Below are 24,069 nucleotides of genomic sequence, written 5' to 3' on the forward strand. Positions count from 1 at the left end.
CATTTTGTGCTGCTGCCATGTTGTGTTGCTACCATGTTGTGCTGCTGCCATGTTGTTGTTATGTTGTGTTGCTACCATGTTGTGTTGCTGCCATGTTGTGCTGCTGCCATGTTGTGCTGCTGCCATACTGTTGTTATGTTGTGCTGCTACCATGTTGTGTTGCTACCATGTTGTGTTGCTACCATGTTGTTGTTATGTTGTGTTGCTGCCATGTTGTTGTTATGTTGTGTTGCTACCATGTTGTGTTGCTGCCATGTTGTTGTTATGTTGTGTTGCTACCATGTTGTGTTGCTGCCATGTTGTTGTTATGTTGTGTTTCTACCATGTTGTGCTGCTGCCATGTTGTTGTTATGTTGTGTTGCTACCATGTTGTGTTGCTGCCATGTTGTTGTTATGTTGTGTTGCTGCCATGTTGTTGTTATGTTGTGTTGCTGCCATGTTGTTGTTATGTTGTGTTGCTACCATGTTGTGTTGCTGCCATGTTGTTGTTATGTTGTGTTGCTACCATGTTGTGTTGCTACCATGTTGTGTTGCTACCATGTTGTTGTTATGTTGTGTTGCTACCATGTTGTGTTGCTGCCATGTTGTTGTTATGTTGTGTTGCTGCCATGTTGTGTTGCTACCATGTTGTTGTTATGTTGTGTTGCTGCCATGTTGTTGTTATGTTGTGTTGCTACCATGTTGTGTTGCTGCCATGTTGTTGTTATGTTGTGTTGCTGCCATGTTGTTGTTATGTTGTGTTGCTACCATGTTGTGTTGCTGCCATGTTGTTGTTATGTTGTGTTGCTACCATGTTGTGTTGCTGCCATGTTGTTGTTATGTTGTGTTGCTGCCATGTTGTGCTGCTGCCATACTGTTGTTATGTTGTGCTGCTACCATGTTGTGTTGCTACCATGTTGTGTTGCTACCATGTTGTGTTGCTACCATGTTGTTGTTATGTTGTGTTGCTGCCATGTTGTTGTTATGTTGTGTTGCTACCATGTTGTGTTGCTGCCATGTTGTTGTTATGTTGTGTTGCTGCCATGTTGTTGTTATGTTGTGTTGCTACCATGTTGTGTTGCTGCCATGTTGTTGTTATGTTGTGTTTCTACCATGTTGTGCTGCTGCCATGTTGTTGTTATGTTGTGTTGCTACCATGTTGTGTTGCTGCCATGTTGTTGTTATGTTGTGTTGCTGCCATGTTGTTGTTATGTTGTGCTGCTGCCATGTTGTTGTTATGTTGTGTTGCTACCATGTTGTTGTTATGTTGTGTTGCTACCATGTTGTGTTGCTACCATGTTGTGTTGCTGCCATGTTGTTGTTATGTTGTGTTGCTACCATGTTGTGTTGCTGCCATGTTGTTGTTATGTTGTGTTGCTGCCATGTTGTTGTTATGTTGTGTTGCTACCATGTTGTGTTGCTGCCATGTTGTGTTGCTGCCATGTTGTTGTTATGTTGTGTTGCTGCCATGTTGTTGTTATGTTGTGTTGCTACCATGTTGTGTTGCTGCCATGTTGTTGTTATGTTGTGTTGCTACCATGTTGTGTTGCTGCCATGTTGTTGTTATGTTGTGTTGCTGCCATGTTGTTGTTATGTTGTGTTGCTACCATGTTGTGTTGCTGCCATGTTGTTGTTATGTTGTGTTTCTACCATGTTGTGCTGCTGCCATGTTGTTGTTATGTTGTGTTGCTACCATGTTGTGTTGCTGCCATGTTGTTGTTATGTTGTGTTGCTGCCATGTTGTTGTTATGTTGGGTGCTACCATGTTGTGTTGCTGCCATGTTGTTATGTTGTGTTGCTACCATGTTGTGTTGCTGCCATGTTGTTGTTATGTTGTGTTGCTACCATGTTGTGTTGCTGCCATGTTGTTGTTATGTTGTGTTGCTACCATGTTGTGTTGCTGCCATGTTGTTGTTATGTTGTGTTTCTACCATGTTGTGCTGCTGCCATGTTGTTGTTATGTTGTGTTGCTACCATGTTGTGTTGCTGCCATGTTGTTGTTATGTTGTGTTGCTGCCATGTTGTTGTTATGTTGGGTGCTACCATGTTGTGTTGCTGCCATGTTGTTATGTTGTGTTGCTACCATGTTGTGTTGCTGCCATGTTGTTGTTATGTTGTGTTGCTACCATGTTGTGTTGCTGCCTGTGTAACAGTATAACTTTAGACTGTCCCCTCGCCCCGACCCGGGCGCGAACCAGGGACCCTCTGCACACATCAACAACAGTCACCCACGAAGCATCGTTACCCATCGCTCCACAAAAGCCGCGGCCCTTGCAGAGCAAGGGGAACTACTACTTCAAGGTCTCAGAGCAAGTGACGTCACCGATTGAAACGCTATTTAGCGCGAACCACCGCTAACTAAGCTAGCCGTTTCACATCCGTTACACCTGTTTTTATGCTACCATGTTGTGTTGCTGCCATGTTGTGTTGCTACCATGTTGTGCTCCTACCATGTTGTGTTGCTACCATGTTGTGTTGCTGCCATGTTGTTGTTGTGTTGTGTTGCTGCCATGTTGTGCTGCTACCATGTTGTGCTGCTACCATGTTGTGCTGCTACCATGTTGTGCTGCTACCATGTTGCGTTGCTACCATGTTGTGCTGCTACCATGTTGTGTTGCCACCATGTTGTGTTGCTACCATGTTGTGTTGCTGCCATGTTGTGTTGCTACCATGTTGTGCTGCTACCATGTTGTGTTGCTACCATGTTGTGCTGCTACCATGTTGTGTTGCTACCATGTTGTGTTGCTACCATGTTGCTATGTTGTTGTCTTAGGTCTCTCTTTATGTAGTGTAGTGGTGTCTCTCTTGTCATGCTATGTTGTTGTCTTAGGTTTCGCTTTATGTAGTGTAGTGGTGTCTCTCTTGTCATGCTATGTTGTTGTCTTAGGTCTCTCTTTATGTAGTGTAGTGGTGTCTCTCTTGTCATACTACGTTGTTGTCTTAGGTATCTCTTTATGTAGTGGTGTCTCTCTTGTCATGCTATGTTGTTGTCTTAGGTCTCTCTCTATGTAGTGTAGTGTTGTCTCTCTTGTCATGTTATGTTGTTGTCTTAGGTCTCTCTCTATGTAGTGTTGTCTCTCTTGTCATGCTATGTTGTTGTCTTTAGGTCTCTCTTTATGTAGTGTTGTCTCTCTTGGCGTGATGTGTGTTTTGTCCTATATTTATATTTAATTTATTTGTTATTTTTAATCCCATCCCCCGTCCACGCAGGAGGCCTTTTAGTAGGCCGTCATTGTAAATAAGAATTTGTTCTTTACTGACTTGCCTAGTTAAATAAAGGTCAAATAAAAAATCATACAAAATGAAAATAACTAGGCTCCAGGGACTGAGGGTAGAATGGCTCACGGGACTGAGGGTAGAATGGCTCCAGGGACTGAGGGTAGAATGGCTCCAGGGACTGAGGTTAGAATGGCTCCGGGGACTGAGGGTAGAATGGCTCCAGGGACTGAGGGTAGAATGGCTCCAGGGACTGAGGGTAGAATGGCTCCAGGGACTGAGGGTAGAATGGCTCCAGGGACTGAGGGTAGAATGGCTCCAGGGACTGAGGGTAGAATGGCTCCAGGGACTGAGGGTAGAATGGCTCCAGGGACTGAGGGTAGAATGGCTCCGGGGACTGAGGGTAGAATGGCTCCGGGGACTGAGGGTAGAATGGCTCCAGGGACTGAGGGTAGAATGGCTCCGGGGACTGAGGGTAGAATGGCTCCGGGGACTGAGGGTAGAATGGCTCCAGGGACTGAGGGTAGAATGGCTCCAGGGACTGAGGTTAGAATGGCTCCGGGGACTGAGGTTAGAATGGCTCCAGGGACTGAGGGTAGAATGGCAGTACTGCAGTAGACCAGGCAGCAGTAGACCGGGCTGCAGTAGACCAGGCAGCAGTAGACCGGGCTGCAGTAGATCAGGCAGCAGTAGACCAGGCTGCAGTAGACCAGGCTGCAGTAGACCAGACTGCAGTAGACCGGGCTGCAGTAGACCAGGCAGCAGTAGACCAGGCTGCAGTAGACCAGGCTGCAGTAGGCCAGGCTGCAGTAGACCAGGCTGCAGTAGACCAGGCTGCAGTAGACCAGGCTGCAGTAGACCAGGCAGCAGTAGACCAGACTGCAGTAGGCCTGGCTGCAGTAGACCAGGCTGCAGTAGACCAGGCTGCAGTAGGCCTGGCTGCAGTAGACCAGGCTGCAGTAGACCAGGCTGCAGTAGGCCTGGCTGCAGTAGACCAGGCTGCAGTAGACCAGGCTGCAGTAGACCAGGCTGCAGTAGACCAGGCTGCAGTAGACCAGGCAGCAGTAGACAAGGCTGCAGTAGGCCTGGCTGCAGTAGGCCAGGCTGCAGTAGACCAGGCTGCAGTAGACCAGGCTGCAGTAGACCAGGCTGCAGTAGACCAGGCTGCAGACTAGAGAGGCTCCAGGGACTCGGGAGTAGAACCATAGAATGGTGCAGAGTTGTAAAGCAGAGCAGATGGCTGGTCTCCAAGCACCCAGGATTCTCCAGTCCAGTGCCAGGGCCTTGCCAAGGCAGGAACAGGTGCTGGAGAAACGGAGGAAGTGAGCTGGGGGCTCTAGAGGCCCTTGACCAGGGGAAACCTCAGCCCGGAGCAGCTGGTCTGGCCAGGAGAAAATACAGTAGGCCGGGAGCCTTGGGTTGGTTGGGCTGCTAGAAAGAGAAAGCTGTTCCAACGGGGAGAGAACAGGGACAAAAAGGTCATTGAGGAGAATTCAAGGTAAATATAAAATGTAAGGTGCATGAAGCAGAGAGGACCTATAAAATTATTTTACAGTGGAGTGAAATGCATGCTGGGGGAAGCCAACTACCATGGGTCAGTGGAGTGAAATGCATGCTGGGGGAAGCCAACTACCATGGGTCAGTGGAGTGAAATGCATGCTGGGAGAAGCCAACTACCATGGGTCCATGGAGTGAAATGCATGCTGGGGGAAGCCAACTACCATGGGTCAGTGGAGTGAAATGCATGCTGGGGGAGCCAACTACCATCGGTCAGTGGAGTGAAATGCATGCTGGGGGAAGCCAACTACCATGGGTCAGTGGAGTGAAATGCATGCTGGGAAGCCATCTACCATGGGTCAGTGGAGTGAAATGCATGCTGGGAAGCCATCTACCATGGGTCAGTGGAGTGAAATGCATGCTGGGAAGCCATCTACCATGGGTCAGTGGAGTGAAATGCATGCTGGGAAGCCATCTACCATGGGTCAGTGGAGTGAAATGCATGCTGGGAAGCCATCTACCATGGGTCAGTGGAGTGAAATGCATGCTGGGAAGCCATCTACCATGGGTCAGTGGAGTGAAATGCATGCTGGGGGAAGCCAACTACCATGGTTCAGTGGAGTGAAATGCATGCTGGGAAGACATCTACCATGGGTCTGTGGAGTGAAATGCATGCTGGGGGAAGCCAACTACCATGGGTCAGTGGAGTGAAATGCATGCTGGGAAGCCATCTACCATGGGTCAGTGGAGTGAAATGCATGCTGGGAAGCCATCTACCATGGGTCAGTGGAGTGAAATGCATGCTGGGAAGCCATCTACCATGGTTCAGTGGAGTGAAATGCATGCTGGGGGAGCCAACTACCAGGGTTCAGTGGAGTGAAATGCATGCTGGGAGAAGCCAACTACCATGGGTCCATGGAGTGAAATGCATGCTGGGGGAAGCCAACTACCATGGGTCAGTGGAGTGAAATGCATGCTGGGAAGCCATCTACCATGGGTCAGTGGAGTGAAATGCATGCTGGGAAGCCATCTACCATGGGTCAGTGGAGTGAAATGCATGCTGGGAAGCCATCTACCATGGGTCAGTGGAGTGAAATGCATGCTGGGAAGCCATCTACCATGGTTCAGTGGAGTGAAATGCATGCTGGGAAGCCATCTACCATGGGTCTGTGGAGTGAAATGCATGCTGGGGGAAGCCAACTACCATGGGTCAGTGGAGTGAAATGCATGCTGGGAAGCCATCTACCATGGGTCAGTGGAGTGAAATGCATGCTGGGAAGCCATCTACCATGGGTCAGTGGAGTGAAATGCATGCTGGGGGAAGCCAACTACCATGGTTCAGTGGAGTGAAATGCATGCTGGGAAGCCATCTACCATGGGTCTGTGGAGTGAAATGCATGCTGGGGAAGCCAACTACCATGGGTCAGTGGAGTGAAATGCATGCTGGGAAGCCATCTACCATGGGTCAGTGGAGTGAAATGCATGCTGGGAAGCCATCTACCATGGGTCAGTGGAGTGAAATGCATGCTGGGGGAAGCCAACTACCATGGTTCAGTGGAGTGAAATGCATGCTGGGAAGCCATCTACCATGGGTCAGTGGAGTGAAATGCATGCGGGGGGAAGCCAACTACCATGGGTCAGTGGAGTGAAATGCATGCTGGGGGAAGCCAACTACCATGGGTCAGTGGAGTGAAATGCATGCTGGGAAGCCATCTACCATGGTTCAGTGGAGTGAAATGCATGCTGGGGGAGCCAACTACCATGGTTCAGTGGAGTGAAATGCATGCTGGGGGAGCCAACTACCATGGTTCAGTGGAGTGAAATGCATGCTGGGAGAAGCCAACTACCATGGGTCCATGGAGTGAAATGCATGCTGGGGGAGCCAACTACCATGGGTCCATGGAGTGAAATGCATGCTGGGGGAAGCCAACTACCATGGGTCAGTGGATTGAAATGCATGCTGGGAAGCCATCTACCATGGGTCAGTGGAGTGAAATGCATGCTGGGAAGCCATCTACCATGGGTCAGTGGAGTGAAATGCATGCTGGGAAGCCATCTACCATGGGTCAGTGGAGTGAAATGCATGCTGGGGGAGCCAACTACCATGGGTCAGTGGAGTGAAATGCATGCTGGGGGAAGCCAACTACCAGGGTTCAGTGGAGTGAAATGCATGCTGGGGGAGCCAACTACCATGGTTCAGTGGAGTGAAATGCATGCTGGGGAAGCCAACTACCATGGTTCAGTGGAGTGAAATGCATGCTGGGGGAAGCCAACTACCAGGGTTCAGTGGAGTGAAATGCATGCTGGGGGAGCCAACTACCATGGTTCAGTGGAGTGAAATGCATGCTGGGGAAGCCAACTACCATGGTTCAGTGGAGTGAAATGCATGCTGGGGGAAGCCAACTACCATGGGTCAGTGGAGTGAAATGCATGCTGGGGGAAGCCAACTACCATGGGTCAGTGGATTGAAATGCATGCTGGGAAGCCATCTACCATGGGTCAGTGGAGTGAAATGCATGCTGGGAAGCCATCTACCATGGGTCAGTGGAGTGAAATGCATGCTGGGAAGCCATCTACCATGGGTCAGTGGAGTGAAATGCATGCTGGGGGAGCCAACTACCATGGGTCAGTGGAGTGAAATGCATGCTGGGGAAGCCAACTACCAGGGTTCAGTGGAGTGAAATGCATGCTGGGGGAGCCAACTACCATGGTTCAGTGGAGTGAAATGCATGCTGGGGAAGCCAACTACCATGGTTCAGTGGAGTGAAATGCATGCTGGGGAAGCCAACTACCAGGGTTCAGTGGAGTGAAATGCATGCTGGGGGAGCCAACTACCATGGTTCAGTGGAGTGAAATGCATGCTGGGGAAGCCAACTACCATGGTTCAGTGGAGTGAAATGCATGCTGGGGGAAGCCAACTACCAGGGTTCAGTGGAGTGAAATGCATGCTGGGGGAAGCCAACTACCATGGTTCAGTGGAGTGAAATGCATGCTGGGGGAGCCAACTACCATGGTTCAGTGGAGTGAAATGCATGCTGGGAAGCCAACTACCATGGTTCAGTGGAGTGAAATGCATGCTGGGGAAGCCAACTACCATGGGTCAGTGGAGTGAAATGCATGCTGGGGGAAGCCAACTACCATGGTTCAGGGGAGTGAAATGCATGCTGGGGGAAGCCAACTACCATGGGTCAGTGGAGTGAAATGCATGCTGGGGGAAGCCAACTACCATGGGTCAGTGGAGTGAAATGCATGCTGGGGGAAGCCAACTACCATGGGTCCATGGAGTGAAATGCATGCTGGGGGAAGCCAACTACCAGGGTTCAGTGGAGTGAAATGCATGCTGGGGGAGCCAACTACCATGGTTCAGTGGAGTGAAATGCATGCTGGGGAAGCCAACTACCATGGTTCAGGGGAGTGAAATGCATGCTGGGGGAGCCAACTACCATGGGTCAGTGGAGTGAAAGGCATGCTGGGAAGCCATCTACCATGGGTCCTAGCTTGCTGCATTATGTTTTAATTTGCCGGTTGACAACTTGATAATGATATTCATTTGTCGTACCGGTATTCAGAGCACCAGTGAAGTGCATTAGGTTCAGTCATCCATAGGGGGCCTTGGTAGGCTATTCTCCAGCCCAGGGAGGAGGGGCGTAGATGGGGTAACAAAAGGAGGCCCTCTGCCTGCCTGCTGGGTGGAGGAGATTACCAGCCAGGCTGACAAAATGGAGGGGCCCTACTAGGCACTGTGGGGGAACCACTTCGATAGGCAGGTTAAGAGTTACACACACACACACACACACACACACACACACACACACACACACACACACACACACACACACACACACACACACACACACACACACACACACACACACACACACACACACACACAGCCAATAGGCATGGTAGGGTAGCTGAAAGGATCAATAGATGTCAGATGGAGACCTCAGAGACTGGTTAGAATCACAGGCTTGTTGTTTCCCTGGACAGACAGAGACTGGTTAGAATCACAGGCTTGTTGTTTCCCTGGACAGACAGAGACTGGTTAGAATCACAGGCTTGTTGTTTCCCTGGACAGACAGAGACTGGTTAGAATCACAGGCTTGTTGTTTCTCTGGACAGACAGAGACTGGTTAGAATCACAGGCTTGTTGTTTCCCTGGACAGAGACTGGTTAGAATCACAGGCTTGTTGTTTCCCTGGACAGACAGAGACTGGTTAGAATCACAGGCTTGTTGTTTCCCTGACAGACAGAGACTGGTTAGAATCACAGGCTTGTTGTTTCCCTGGACAGACAGAGACTGGTTAGAATCACAGGCTTGTTGTTTCCCTGGACAGACAGAGACTGGTTAGAATCACAGGCTTGTTGTTTCCCTGGACAGACAGAGACTGGTTAGAATCACAGGCTTGTTGTTTCCCTGGACAGACAGAGACTGGTTAGAATCACAGGCTTGTTGTTTCTCTGGACAGACAGAGACTGGTTAGAATCACAGGCTTGTTGTTTCCCTGGACAGACAGAGACTGGTTAGAATCACAGGCTTGTTGTTTCCCTGGACAGACAGAGACTGGTTAGAATCACAGGCTTGTTGTTTCCCTGGACAGACAGAGACTGGTTAGAATCACAGGCTTGTTGTTTCCCTGGACAGACAGAGACTGGTTAGAATCACAGGCTTGTTGTTTCCCTGGACAGACAGAGACTGGTTAGAATCACAGGCTTGTTGTTTCCCTGGACAGACAGAGACTGGTTAGAATCACAGGCTTGTTGTGTTATGTACTTGAGTGAAGACCCAAAAGCGGTTTTAACAGAAAACAGAGTTCTTTAATGAAAAACAGGAATGGCATAAATCCTCTTCCAACGTTGACAATGGAACAAAAAGAACGTAGTATAGTGCAGGATGCACCTGCCAGGCAGACTCCGACAGGATAGGACAAGGTGGAAGCAAACGAGACGACAGCTTGCTTCTGGCATCAAAAACACAAACAAGAATCAGACACCGAAAGTAGCAGGAACAGAGAGAGAAATAGAGACCTAATCAGAGGGGAAGAGAGAACAGGTGGGAAAGAGTGAATGAGCTAGTTAGGAGAGATGTAGAACAGCTGAAGAATGAGAGACAGAGAAGGTAACCTAAAAAGACCAGCAGAGAGAGACAGAGTGAAGAGAAAGGACAGGAACAGACATAACAAGACATGACAGTACCCCCCCCCCCCCACTCACCGAGCGCCTCCTGGCGCACTCGAGGAGGAAACCTGGCGGCAACGGAGGAAATCATCGATCAGCGAACGGTCCAGCACGTCCCGAGAGGGAACCCAACTCCTCTCCTCAGGACCGTACCCCTCCCAATCCACTAGGTACTGATGACCACGGCCCCGAGGGCGCATGTCCAAAATCTTACGAACCCTGTAGATGGGTGCGCCTCGACAAGGATGGGGGGAGGGACGAGCGGGGGCGCGAAGAACGGGCTTAACACAGGAGACATGGAAGACCGGGTGAACGCGACGAAGATAGCGCGGGAGAAGAAGTCGCACTGCGACAGGATTAATGACCTGGGAAATACGGAACGGACCAATGAACCGCGGGGCCAACTTGCGAGAAGCTGTCTTAAGGGGAAGGTTCTGAGTGGAGAGCCATACTCTCTGACCGCAACAATATCTAGGACTCTTGGTCCTACGCTTATTAGCGGCCCTCACAGTCTGCGCCCTATTACGGCAAAGTGCCGACCTGACCCCCTTCCAGGTGCGCTCGCAACGCTGGACAAAAGCCTGAGCGGAGGGGACGCAGGACTCGGCGAGCTGAGATGAGAACAGCGGAGGCTGGTACCCGAGGCTACTCTGAAAAGGAGATAGACCGGTAGCAGACGAGGGAAGCGAGTTGTGGGCGTACTCTGCCCAGGGGAGCTGTTCTGACCAAGACGCAGGGTTACGAAAGAAAGACTGCGTAAAATGCGACCAACAGTCTGATTGGCCCGTTCGGCTTGACCGTTAGACTGGGGATGAAAGCCGGACGAGAGACTGACGGAAGCCCCAATCAAACGGCAAAACTCCCTCCAAAATTGAGACGTGAACTGCGGGCCTCTGTCGGAAACGACGTCAGACGGAAGGCCATGAATTCGGAAAACATTCTCGATAATGATCTGAGCCGTCTCCTTAGCAGAAGGGAGCTTAGCGAGAGGAATGAAATGAGCCGCCTTAGAGAATCTATCGACAACCGTAAGAATAACTGTCTTCCCCGCTGATGAAGGCAGTCCGGTGATGAAATCTAAAGCGATGTGAGACCACGGTCGAGAGGGAATGGGAAGCGGTCTGAGACGGCCGGCAGGAGGAGAGTTCCCAGATTTAGTCTGCGCGCAGACCGAACAAGCGGCGACAAATCGACGCGCGTCACGTTCCGAGTGGGCCACCAGAAACGCTGGCGAATGGAAGCGAGCGTACCCCGAACGCCGGGGTGGCCGGCTAACTTGGCAGAGTGGGCCCACTGTAGAACGGCCGGACGAGTAGGAACGGGAACGAACAGAAGGTTCCTAGGACAAGCTCGCGGCGACGGAGTGTGAGCGAGTGCTTGCTTTACCTGCCTCTCAATTCCCCAGACAGTCAACCCGACAACACGCCCTTCAGGGAGAATCCCCTCGGGGTCGGTGGAGACCTCAGAAGAACTGAAGAGACGAGATAAAGCATCAGGCTTGGTGTTTTTGAGCCCGGACGATAAGAAATAACAAACTCGAAACGAGCGAAAAACAGAGCCCAACGAGCCTGACGCGCATTAAGTCGTTTGGCTGAACGGATGTACTCAAGGTTCCTATGGTCAGTCCAAACGACAAAAGGAACGGTCGCCCCCTCCAACCACTGTCGCCATTCGCCTAGGGCTAAGCGGATGGCGAGCAGTTCGCGATTACCAACATCATAGTTACGTTCTGACGGCGATAAGCGATGAGAGAAAAACGCGCAAGGATGGACCTTGCCGTCAGAGAGAGCGCTGAGAAAGAATGGCTCCCACGCCCACCTCTGACGCGTCAACCTCAACAACAAACTGACTAGAGATGTCAGGTGTAACAAGAATAGGTGCGGATGTAAAACGATTCTTAAGAAGATCAAAAGCTCCCTGGGCGGAAACGGACCACTTAAAGCACGTCTTAACAGAAGTAAGGGCTGTGAGGGGAGCTGCCACCTGACCGAAATTACGGATGAAACGACGATAGAAATTAGCGAAGCCCAGAAAGCGCTGCAGCTCGACGCGTGACTTAGGAACGGGCCAATCAATGACAGCCTGGACCTTAGCGGGATCCATCTTAATGCCCTCAGCGGAAATAACGGAACCGAGAAAAGGGACAGAGGCGGCATGAAAAGTGCACTTCTCAGCCTTCACATAAAGACAGTTCTCCAAAAGGCGCTGGAGGACGCGTCGCACGTGCTGAACATGAATCGAGAGAGACGGTGAAAAAATCAGGATATCGTCCATGTAAACGAAAACAAAAATGTTCAGCATGTCTCTCAGGACGTCGTTAACTAGTGCCTGAAAGACAGCTGGAGCGTTAACGAGGCCGAAAGGAAGAACCCGGTATTCAAAGTGCCCTAACGGAGTGTTAAACGCCGTCTTCCACTCGTCCCCCTCCCTGATGCGCACGAGATGGTAGGCGTTACGAAGGTCCAATTTGGTGAAAAACCTGGCTCCCTGCAGGATCTCGAAGGCTGAAGACATAAGAGGAAGCGGATAACGATTCTTAACTGTTATGTCATTCAGCCCTCGATAATCCACGCATGGGCGCAGGGACCCGTCCTTCTTCTGAACAAAAAAAAACCCCGCTCCGGCGGGAGAGGAGGAGGAGACTATGGTACCGGCGTCGAGCGAAACCGACAAATAATCCTCGAGAGCCTTACGTTCGGGAGCCGACAGAGAGTATAATCTACCCCGGGGGAGTAGTTCCCGGAAGGAGATCAATACTACAGTCATACGACCGGTGTGGAGGGAGAGAAGTGGCCTTGGAACGACTGAACACCGTGCGCAGATCGTGATACTCCTCCGGCACCCCTGTCAAATCGCCAGGCTCCTCCTGTGAAGAAGAGACAGAGGAAACAGGAGGGATAGCAGACATTAAACAGGTCACATGACAAGAAACATTCCAGGATAGGATAGTATTACTAGACCAATTAATAGAAGGGTTATGGCGCACTAGCCAGGGATGACCCAAAACAACAGGTGTAAAAGGTGAACGAAAAATTAAAAAAGAAATGGTTTCGCTATGATTACCAGAGACAGTGAGGGTTAAAGGCAGCGTCTCACGCTGAATCTTGGGGAGAGAACTACCATCTAAAGCGAACAAGGCCGTGGGCTCCCTAACTGTCTGAGAGGAATGTCATGTTCCCGAGCCCAGGTCTCGTCCATAAAACAGCCCTCCGCCCCAGAGTCTATCAAGGCACTGCAGGAAGCAGATGAACCGGGCCAGCGGAGATGGACCGGAAAGGTAGTGCGTGATCCAGAAGGAGAGGCCTGAGTAGTTGCGCTCACCAGTAGCCCTCCCCTTACTGATGAGCTCTGGCTTTTACTGGACATGAGGTGACAAAATGACCAGCGGAGCCGCAGTAGAGACAGAGGCGATTGGTGATTCTCCGTTCCTTCTCCTTGGCCGAGATGCGGATACCCCCCAGCTGCATAGGCTCAGCATCCGAGCCGGCGGAGGAGGGTGGCAGTGATGTGGAGAGGGGAGCAACGGAGAACGCGAGCTCCTTTCCACGAGCTCGGCGACGAAGATCAAACCGTCGCTCTATGCGAATAGCGAGGGCTATTAAGGAGTCCAGACTGGAAGGAACCTCCCGGGAGAGGATCTCATCCTTAACCTCGACGAGGAGACCCTCCAGAAAACGAGCGAGCAAAGCCGGCTCGTTCCAGTCACTAGAGGCAGCGAGAGTGCGAAACTCAATAGAATAATCCGTTATGGATCGATTCCCCTGACATAGGGAAGACAGGGCCCTGGAAGCCTCCTCCCCAAAAACAGAACGGTCAAAAACCCGTATCATCTCCTCCTTAAAGTCCTGAAACTGGTTAATACACTCAGCCCTCGCCTCCCAGATTGCCGTGCCCCACTCACGCGCCCGTCCGGTAAGGAGAGAAATGACGTAGGCGATGCGGGCTGCGCTCCTGGAGTAAGTGTTGGGCTGGAGAGAGAACACCACATCACACTGAGTGAGGAATGAGCGGCACTCAGTGGGCTCCCCAGAGTAACAGGGCGGGTTGTTGATCCTGGGCTCCGGAGACTCGGAAACCCTGGAAGTGGGCGGTGGATCGAGGTGGAGTTGGTGAACCTGTCTTGTGAGGTCGGAGACTTGGACGGCCAGGGTCTCAACGGCATGTCGAGCAGCAGACAATTCCTCCTCGTGTCTGCCTAGCATCGCTCCCTGGATCTCGACGGCGGAGTGAAAAGGGTCCGGAGCCGCTGGGTCCATTCTTGGTCTGATTCTTCTGTTATGTACTTGAGTGAAGACCCAAAAGCGGTTTTAACAGAAAACAGAGTTCTTTAATGAAAAACAGGAATGGCATAAATCCTCTTCCAACGTTGACAATGGAACAAAAAGAACGTAGTATAGTGCAGGATGCACCTGCCAGGCAGACTCCGACAGGATAGGACAAGGTGGAAGCAAACGAGACGACAGCTTGCTTCTGGCATCAAAAACACAAACAAGAATCAGACACCGAAAGTAGCAGGAACAGAGAGAGAAATAGAGACCTAATCAGAGGGGGAAGAGAGAACAGGTGGGAAAGAGTGAATGAGCTAGTTAGGGGAGATGTAGAACAGCTGAAGAATGAGAGACAGAGAAGGTAACCTAAAAAGACCAGCAGAGAGAGACAGAGTGAAGAGAAAGGACAGGAACAGACATAACAAGACATGACATGTTGTTTCCCTGGACAGACAGAGACTGGTTAGAATCACAGGCTTGTTGTTTCCCTGGACAGACAGAGACTGGTTAGAATCACAGGCTTGTTGTTTCCCTGGACAGACAGAGACTGGTTAGAATCACAGGCTTGTTGTTTCCCTGGACAGACAGAGACTGGTTAGAATCACAGGCTTGTTGTTTCCCTGGACAGACAGAGACTGGTTAGAATCACAGGCTTGTTGTTTCTCTGGACAGACAGAGACTGGTTAGAATCACAGGCTTGTTGTTTCCCTGGACAGACAGAGACTGGTTAGAATCACAGGCTTGTTGTTTCCCTGGACAGACAGAGACTGGTTAGAATCACAGGCTTGTTGTTTCCCTGGACAGACAGAGACTGGTTAGAATCACAGGCTTGTTGTTTCCCTGGACAGACAGAGACTGGTTAGAATCACAGGCTTGTTGTTTCCCTGGACAGACAGAGACTGTTTTGATCACTACGAGAGGATGTCAGACCCCTGTGATTATTGCCGATGATTCTCTGATTCCAACACGGTGTCACCAATCCCGCCGAAGGTGATTCCTCTCCCTGTTCGTGCGGCGCTCGGCGGTCGTCGTCGCCGGCCTACCAGCTGCCACGATCCCCTTTTCTGTTTCAGTTAGTTTTGCCTGATTTGTTTCACCTGTTTGTTGTTTGGGTTTTGTTTTGGGGCTATTTAAACCCGGTAGGCCCGCCTGCTTTTGTGCGGGCTTGTTCTTCTGTTCATGGTGGGTGGATTTATGTGGATTTCGTTTTCCCGGAAGGTTCCGTCCTGTTTGTTGGACTTGGTTATTTATGCGCCCTTGTGTTTGTCGTGCCCGATGTTCCTGGAATAAAGACCCACGTTTGAACTCTGCTCTCTGCGCCCGACTCCTCCGCCCACAACTCCTAGAAACCGTGACACACGGCCTCAGTACATCAGGACAAGGACAATACATGTTCAACCACATGTCTGTTATGTCACAGCTTTCTTCAGGAAGAATTGAAATGGGAGATATTTACAGCTAAATCTGGTACAATATTTAAGATATACAGCTTTTTTTTTTTCTTCTTTTTTTTTAAACATATAATTCCATGTAAAATATTATAATGAATAGTAGTGAACTAAAGCATCTCTATGCTTTGTTACACCCTCGCTGTTTGGCTCATAGAAAACATCCTCATACACGTCTTCATCCCTTTAGTTGTGTTGTTAATTATATCCACAGGTCTTAATTATAATTCCTGCAGCAGCCATCTCTAATAGCTGGTCGGCTCTCATCGTGACATAGCTACATCCAAAATGGCCGCCCTATTCACTATACAGTGCACTACTTTGGACCAAGGTGCATTGGGCTCTGGTTAACATCAGGTGCACTATGTAGCGAATAGCAGGGTTCGGTTTGGGACGCGTGTCATATTTAAATGTCAATCAGGCGCTATGCAGATCACTGAAGCAGTAATTACACCCAATTAGTTAGCAGCGTTATACAGTAATTAGTAGAGTGACAAATTAATTTCATGACTCAACACAAATCACCATTATCAAAAGAAATGAGAACTACAATGCTAACTGTGGAATTAATGTGAATTTCTCTCCTAGTAAAATAAATGCTAACTGTGGAATTAATGTGTATTTCTCTCCTAGTAAAATAAATGCTAACTGTGGAATTAATGTGAATTTCTCTCCTAGTAAAATAAATGCTAACTGTGGAATTAATGTGAATTTCTCTCCTAGTAAAATAAATGCTAACTGTGGAATTAGGGTAAACACTAGGAAGGGAAGGGTACTGACTAGTGACAGGGAAGGGTACTGACTAGTGACAGGGAAGGGTACTGACTAGTGACAGGGAAGGGTACTAACTAGTGACAGGGAAGGGTACTGACTAGTGAGAGGGAAGGGTACTGACTAGTGACAGGGAAGGGTACTGACTAGTGACAGGGAAGGGTACTGACTAATGAGAGGGAAGGGTACTGACTAGTGAGAGGGAAGGGTACTGACTAGTGACAGGGAAGGGTACTGACTAGTGACAGGGAAGGGTACTGACTAGTGACAGGGAAGGGTACTGACTAGTGACAGGGAAGGGTACTGACTAGTGAGAGGGAAGGGTACTGACTAGTGACAGGGAAGGGTACTGACTAGTGACAGGGAAGGGTACTGACTAGTGACAGGGAAGGGTACTGACTAATGAGAGGGAAGGGTACTGACTAGTGACAGGGAAGGGTACTGACTAATGAGAGGGAAGGGTACTGACTAGTGACAGGGAAGGGTACTGACTAGTGACAGGGAAGGGTACTGACTAGTGACAGGGAAGGGTACTGACTAGTGACAGGGAAGGGTACTGACTAGTGACAGGGAAGGGTACTAACTAGTGACAGGGAAGGGTACTGACTAGTGACAGGGAAGGGTACTGACTAGTGACAGGGAAGGGTACTGACTAGTGACAGGGAAGGGTACTAACTAGTGACAGGGAAGGGTACTGACTAGTGACAGGGAAGGGTACTAACTAGTGACAGGGAAGGGTACTGACTAGTGAGAGGGAAGGGTACTGACTAGTGACAGGGAAGGGTACTAACTAGTGAGAGGGAAGGGTACTAACTAGTGACAGGGAAGGGTACTGACTAGTGACAGGGAAGGGTACTGACTAGTGACAGGGAAGGGTACTGACTAGTGACAGGGAAGGGTACTGACTAGTGAGAGGGAAGGGTACTGACTAGTGACAGGGAAGGGTACTAACTAGTGAGAGGGAAGGGTACTAACTAGTGACAGGGAAGGGTACTGACTAGTGACAGGGAAGGGTACTGACTAATGACAGGGAAGGGTACTGACTAGTGACAGGGAAGGGTACTGACTAATGACAGGGAAGGGTACTGACTAGTGAGAGGGAAGGGTACTGACTAGTGACAGGGAAGGGTACTAACTAGTGAGAGGGAAGGGTACTAACTAGTGACAGGGAAGGGTACTGACTAGTGACAGGGAAGGGTACTAACTAGTGAGAGGGAAGGGTACTAACTAGTGACAGGGAAGGGTACTGACTAGTGACAGGGAAGGGTACTAACTAGTGACAGGGAAGGGTACTAACTAGTGAGAGGGAAGGGTACTGACTCGTGACAGGGAAGGGTACTGACTAATGACAGGGAAGGGTACTAACTAGTGACAGGGAAGGGTACTAACTAGTGACAGGGAAGAGTACTGACTCGTGAGAGGGAAGGGTACTAACTAGTGACAGGGAAGGGTACTAACTAGTGACAGGGAAGAGTACTGACTCGTGAGAGGGAAGGGTACTAACTAGTGACAGGGAAGGGTACTAACTAGTGACAGGGAAGGGTACTAACTAGTGACAGGGAAGGGTACTAACTAGTGACAGGGAAGGGTACTAACTAGTGACAGGGAAGGGTACTGACTAGTGACAGGGAAGGGTACTGACTAGTGACAGGGAAGGGTACTGACTAATGACAGGGAAGGGTACTAACTAGTGACAGGGAAGGGTACTGACTAGTGACAGGGAAGTGTACTGACTAGTGACAGGGAAGGGTACTAACTAGTGACAGGGAAGGGTACTGACTAGTGACAGGGAAGGGTACTGACTAGTGACAGGGAAGGGTACTAACTAGTGACAGGGAAGGGTACTGACTAGTGACAGGGAAGGGTACTAACTAGTGACAGGGAAGGGTACTAACTAGTGAGAGGGAAGGGTACTAACTAGTGACAGGGAAGGGTACTGACTAGTGACAGGGAAGGGTACTAACTAGTGACAGGGAAGGGTACTAACTAGTGAGAGGGAAGGGTACTGACTAGTGACAGGGAAGGGTACTGACTAGTGACAGGGAAGGGTACTAACTAGTGAGAGGGAAGGGTACTGACTAGTGACAGGGAAGGGTACTGACTAGTGACAGGGAAGGGTACTAACTAGTGAGAGGGAAGGGTACTGACTAGTGACAGGGAAGGGTACTAACTAGTGAGAGGGAAGGGTACTGACTAGTGACAGGGAAGGGTACTAACTAGTGACAGGGAAGGGTACTGACTAGTGACAGGGAAGGGTACTAACTAGTGACAGGGAAGGGTACTGACTAGTGACAGGGAAGGGTACTAACTAGTGACAGGGAAGGGTACTAACTAGTGACAGGGAAGGGTACTAACTAGTGACAGGGAAGGGTACTGACTAGTGACAGGGAAGGGTACTAACTAGTGACAGGGAAGGGTACTAACTAGTGAGAGGGAAGGGTACTAACTAGTGACAGGGAAGGGTACTGACTAGTGACAGGGAAGGGTACTGACTAGTGAGAGGGAAGGGTACTAACTAGTGACAGGGAAGGGTACTGACTAGTGACAGGGAAGGGTACTGACTAGTGACAGGGAAGGGTACTAACTAGTGAGAGGGAAGGGTGATAACTAGTGACAGGGAAGAGTACTAACTAGTGACAGGGAAGGGTACTGACTAGTGACAGGGAAGAGTACTAACTAGTGAGAGGGAAGGGTACTGACTAGTGAGAGGGAAGGGTACTGACTCGTGACAGGGAAGGGTACTAACTAGTGAGAGGGAAGGGTAATGACTCGTGACAGGGAAGGGTACTAACTAGTGAGAGGGAAGGGTACTGACTCGTGACAGGGAAGGGTACTGACTAGTGACAGGGAAGGGTACTGACTAGTGACAGGGAAGGGTACTAACTAGTGAGAGGGAAGGGTACTAACTAGTGACAGGGAAGGGTACTGACTAGTGACAGGGAAGGGTACTAACTAGTGACATGGAAGGGTACTGACTAGTGACAGGGAAGGCTGCTAACTAGTGACAGGGAAGGGTACTAACTAATGACAGGGAAGGGTACTAACTAGTGACAGGGAAGGGTGCTAACTAGTGAGAGGGAAGGGTACTAACTAGTGGCAGGAAAGGGTACTGACTAGTGACAGGGAAGGGTACTAACTAGTGACAGGGAAGGGTGCTAACTAGTGACAGGGAAGGGTACTGACTAGTGACAGGGAAGGGTACTGACTAGTGACAGGGAAGGGTACTAACTAATGACAGGGAAGGGTGCTAACTAGTGACAGGGAAGGGTACTGACTAGTGACAGGGAAGGGTACTAACTAATGACAGGGAAGGGTACTAACTAGTGACAGGGAAGGGTGATAACTAATGACAGGGAAGGGTACTAACTAATGACAGGGAAGGGTACTGACTAGTGAGAGGGAAGGGTACTAACTAGTGAGAGGGAAGGGTGCTAACTAGTGACAGGGAAGGGTGCTAACTAGTGACAGGGAAGGGTACTAACTAGTGACAGGGAAGGGTACTAACTAGTGAGAGGGAAGGGTGATAACTAGTGACAGGGAAGAGTACTAACTAGTGACAGGGAAGGGTACTGACTAGTGACAGGGAAGAGTACTAACTAATGACAGGGAAGGGTACTAACTAATGACAGGGAAGGGTACTAACTAGTGAGAGGGAAGGGTGATAACTAGTGAGAGGGAAGGGTACTGACTAGTGACAGGGAAGAGTACTAACTAGTGACAGGGAAGGGTACTAACTAGTGAGAGGGAAGGGTGATAACTAGTGAGAGGGAAGGGTACTGACTAGTGACAGGGAAGGGTACTAACTAGTGACAGGGAAGGGTACTAACTAGTGAGAGGGAAGGGTGATAACTAGTGAGAGGGAAGGGTACTGACTAGTGACAGGGAAGAGTACTAACTAGTGACAGGGAAGGGTACTAACTAGTGACAGGGAAGGGTACTGACTAGTGACAGGGAAGAGTACTAACTAGTGACAGGGAAGGGTGATAACTAGTGAGAGGGAAGGGTACTAACTAGTGACAGGGAAGGGTACTGACTAGTGAGAGGGAAGAGTACTAACTAGTGACAGGGAAGGGTACTGACTAGTGAGAGGGAAGAGTACTAACTAATGACAGGGAAGGGTACTGACTAGTGACAGGGAAGGGTACTAACTAATGACAGGGAAGGGGTACAAACTAGTGACAGGGAAGGGTACTAACTAGTGACAGGGAAGGGTGCTGACTAGTGAGAGGGAAGGGTACTAACTAGTGACATGGAAGGGTACTGACTAGTGACAGGGAAGGGTACTAACTAATGACAGGGAAGGGTACTAACTAGTGACAGGGAAGGGTGCTAACTAGTGACAGGGTAGGGGACTAACTAGTGTCAGAGAAGGGTACTAATTAGAGTCAGGGAAAGGTACTAATTAGTGTCAGGGAAGGGTACTAACTAAAATCACTGTGTACCAAGCCTGATATCACTGTGTACCAAACCTGATATCACTGTGTACCAAGCCTGATATCACTGTGTACCAAGCCTGATATCACTGTGTACCAAGCCTGATATCACTGTGTACCAAACCTGATATCACTGTGTACCAAACCTGATATCACTGTGTACCAAGCCTGATATCACTGTGTACCAAACCTGATATCACTGTGTACCAAGCCTGATATCACTGTGTACCAAGCCTGATATCACTGTGTACCAAGCCTGATATCACTGTGTACCAAACCTGATATCACTGTGTACCAAGCCTGATATCACTGTGTACCAAGCCTGATATCACTGTGTACCAAACCTGATATCACTGTGTACTAAACCTGATATCACTGTGTACCAAGCCTGATATCACTGTGTACCAAACCTGATATCACTGTGTACCAAACCTGATATCACTGTGTACCAAGCATGATATCACTGTGTACCAAACCTGATATCACTGTGTACCAAGCCTGATATCACTGTGTACCAAGCCTGATATCACTGTGTACCAAGCCTGATATCACTGTGTACCAAGCCTGATATCACTGTGTAGCAAACCTGATATCACTGTGTACCAAGCCTGATATCACTGTGTACCAAGCCTGATATCACTGTGTACCAAACCTGATATCACTGTGTACCAAGCCTGATATCACTGTGTACCAAGCCTGATATCACTGTGTACCAAGCCTGATATCACTGTGTACCAAGCCTGATATCACTGTGTACCAAGCCTGATATCACTGTGTACCAAGCCTGATATCACTGTGTACCAAACCTGATATCACTGTGTACCAAGCCTGATATCACTGTGTACCAAGCCTGATATCACTGTGTACCAAGCCTGATATCACTGTGTACCAAGCTTGATATCACTGTGTACCAAACCTGATATCACTGTGTACCAAGCCTGATATCACTGTGTACCAAACCTGATATCACTGTGTACCAAGCCTGATATCACTGTGTACCAAGCCTGATATCACTGTGTACCAAACCTGATATCACTGTGTACCAAGCCTGATATCACTGTGTACCAAACCTGATATCACTGTGTACCAAACCTGATATCACTGTGTACCAAACCTGATATCACTGTGTACCAAACCTGATATCACTGTGTACCAAGCTTGATATCACTGTGTACCAAGCCTGATATCACTGTGTACCAAACCTGATATCACTGTGTACCAAACCTGATATCACTGTCATGTGGGTTGGAAATGAGTAAAATTAAATTAAATGAAAAATAGATGCAGAAATCAAACCAGGGATCCTGGTCTAAAGTAGTGTACTATATAGGGAATAGGGCCCTGGTCTATAGTAGTGTACTATATAGGGAATAGGGCCCTGGTCTATAGTAGTGTACTATATAGGGAATAGGGCCCTGGTCTATAGTAGTGTACTATATAGGGAATAGGGCCCTGGTCTATAGTAGTGTACTATATAGGGAATAGGGCCCTGGTCTATAGTAGTGTACTATATAGGGAATAGGGCCCTGGTCTATAGTAGTGCACTATATAGGGAATAGGGCTCTGGTCTATAGTAGTGCACTATATAGGGAATAAGGTTCTGGTCTATAGTAGTGCACTATATAGGGAATAGGGCTCTGGTCTATAGTAGTGTACTATATAGGGAATAGGGTTCTGGTCTATAGTAGTGCACTATATAGGGAATAGGGCTCTGGTCTATAGTAGTGCACTATATAGGGAATAGGGCTCTGGTCTATAGTAGTGTACTATATAGGGAATAGGGCTCTGGTCTATAGTAGTGCACTATATAGGGAATAGGGCTCTGGTCTAAAGTAGTGTACTATATAGGGAATAGGGCTCTGGTCTATAGTAGTGCACTATATAGGGAATAGGGCTCTGGTCTAAAGTAGTATACTATATAGGGAATAGGGCCCTGGTCTATAGTAGTGTACTATATAGGGAATAGGGCTCTGGTCTATAGTAGTGCACTATATAGGGAATAGGGCTCTGGTCTAAAGTAGTATACTATATAGGGAATAGGATCCTGGTCTATAGTAGTGCACTATATAGGGAATAGGGCTCTGGTCTATAGTAGTGTACTATATAGGGAATAGGATCCTGGTCTATAGTAGTGTACTATATAGGGAATAGGATCATGGTCTATAGTAGTGCACTATATAGGGAATAGGGCTCTGGTCTAAAGTAGTGCACTATATAGGGAATAGGGTTCTGGTCGAAAGTAGTGCACTATATAGGGAATAAGTTTCTGGTCTAAAGTAGTGCACTATATAGGGAATAGGGTTCTGGTCTAAAGTAGTGTACTATATAGGGAATAGGGCTCTGGTCTATAGTAGTGTACTATATAGGGAATAGGATCCTGGTCTATAGTAGTGCACTATATAGGGAATAAGGTTCTGGTCTAAAGTAGTGCACTATATAGGGAATAGGGTTCTGGTCGAAAGTAGTGCACTATATAGGGAATAAGTTTCTGGTCTAAAGTAGTGCACTATATAGGGAATAAGGTTCTGGTCTAAAGTAGTGTACTATATAGGGAATAGGGCTCTGGTCTAAAGTAGTGCACTCTATAGGGAATAGGGCTCTGGTCTAAAGTAGTGCACTATATAGGGAATAGGGCTCTGGTCTAAAGTAGTGTACAATATAGGGAATAGGGCTCTGGTCTAAAGTAGTGCACTATATAGGGAATAGGGCTCTGGTCTAAAGTAGTGTACAATATAGGGAATAGGGCTCTGGTCTAAAGTAGTGCACTATATACAGGGAATATGTTGCCATTTGGGACTGATCCTTTCACTGTTGTTCTGAGCTTGGAGAACACTTTACGAAGGCAATCTCCCGCTGTCTATTTATTATCTGTGACTGTGCTCTCTGTGTTTCGGCCTGAGCTGGAGAGAATGCCCATGTTTTTCTCTTCTTCCACACAAAGGAAGTGAATTAAATTCTTATCAGGGAAAACAACAAACCCTCGTTGCATAGAGGCAATGTTTTTGTGGAAAACATTTTTAGTCTCATCAAGTACAAAGCACAATCTCAGGAACACACAGCGCTCATCGGGAACAGGCTGATATGACAAACCCCCGTTCCCTATCTAGTGCACTACTTTAGACCAGGGCCCTATGTAGTGCACTACTTTAGATAGGGCCCTATGGAACCCCGTTCCCTATGTAGTGCACTACGTTAGACAGGGCCCTATGGAACCCCGTTCCCTATGTAGTGCACTACTTTAGACCAGGGCCCGATGTAGTGCACTACTTTAGACCAGAG

The sequence above is a fragment of the Oncorhynchus masou genome, unplaced genomic scaffold (genome assembly GCF_036934945.1).
Source record: "Oncorhynchus masou masou isolate Uvic2021 unplaced genomic scaffold, UVic_Omas_1.1 unplaced_scaffold_963, whole genome shotgun sequence".
Classification (NCBI taxonomy): Eukaryota; Metazoa; Chordata; class Actinopteri; order Salmoniformes; family Salmonidae; genus Oncorhynchus; species Oncorhynchus masou.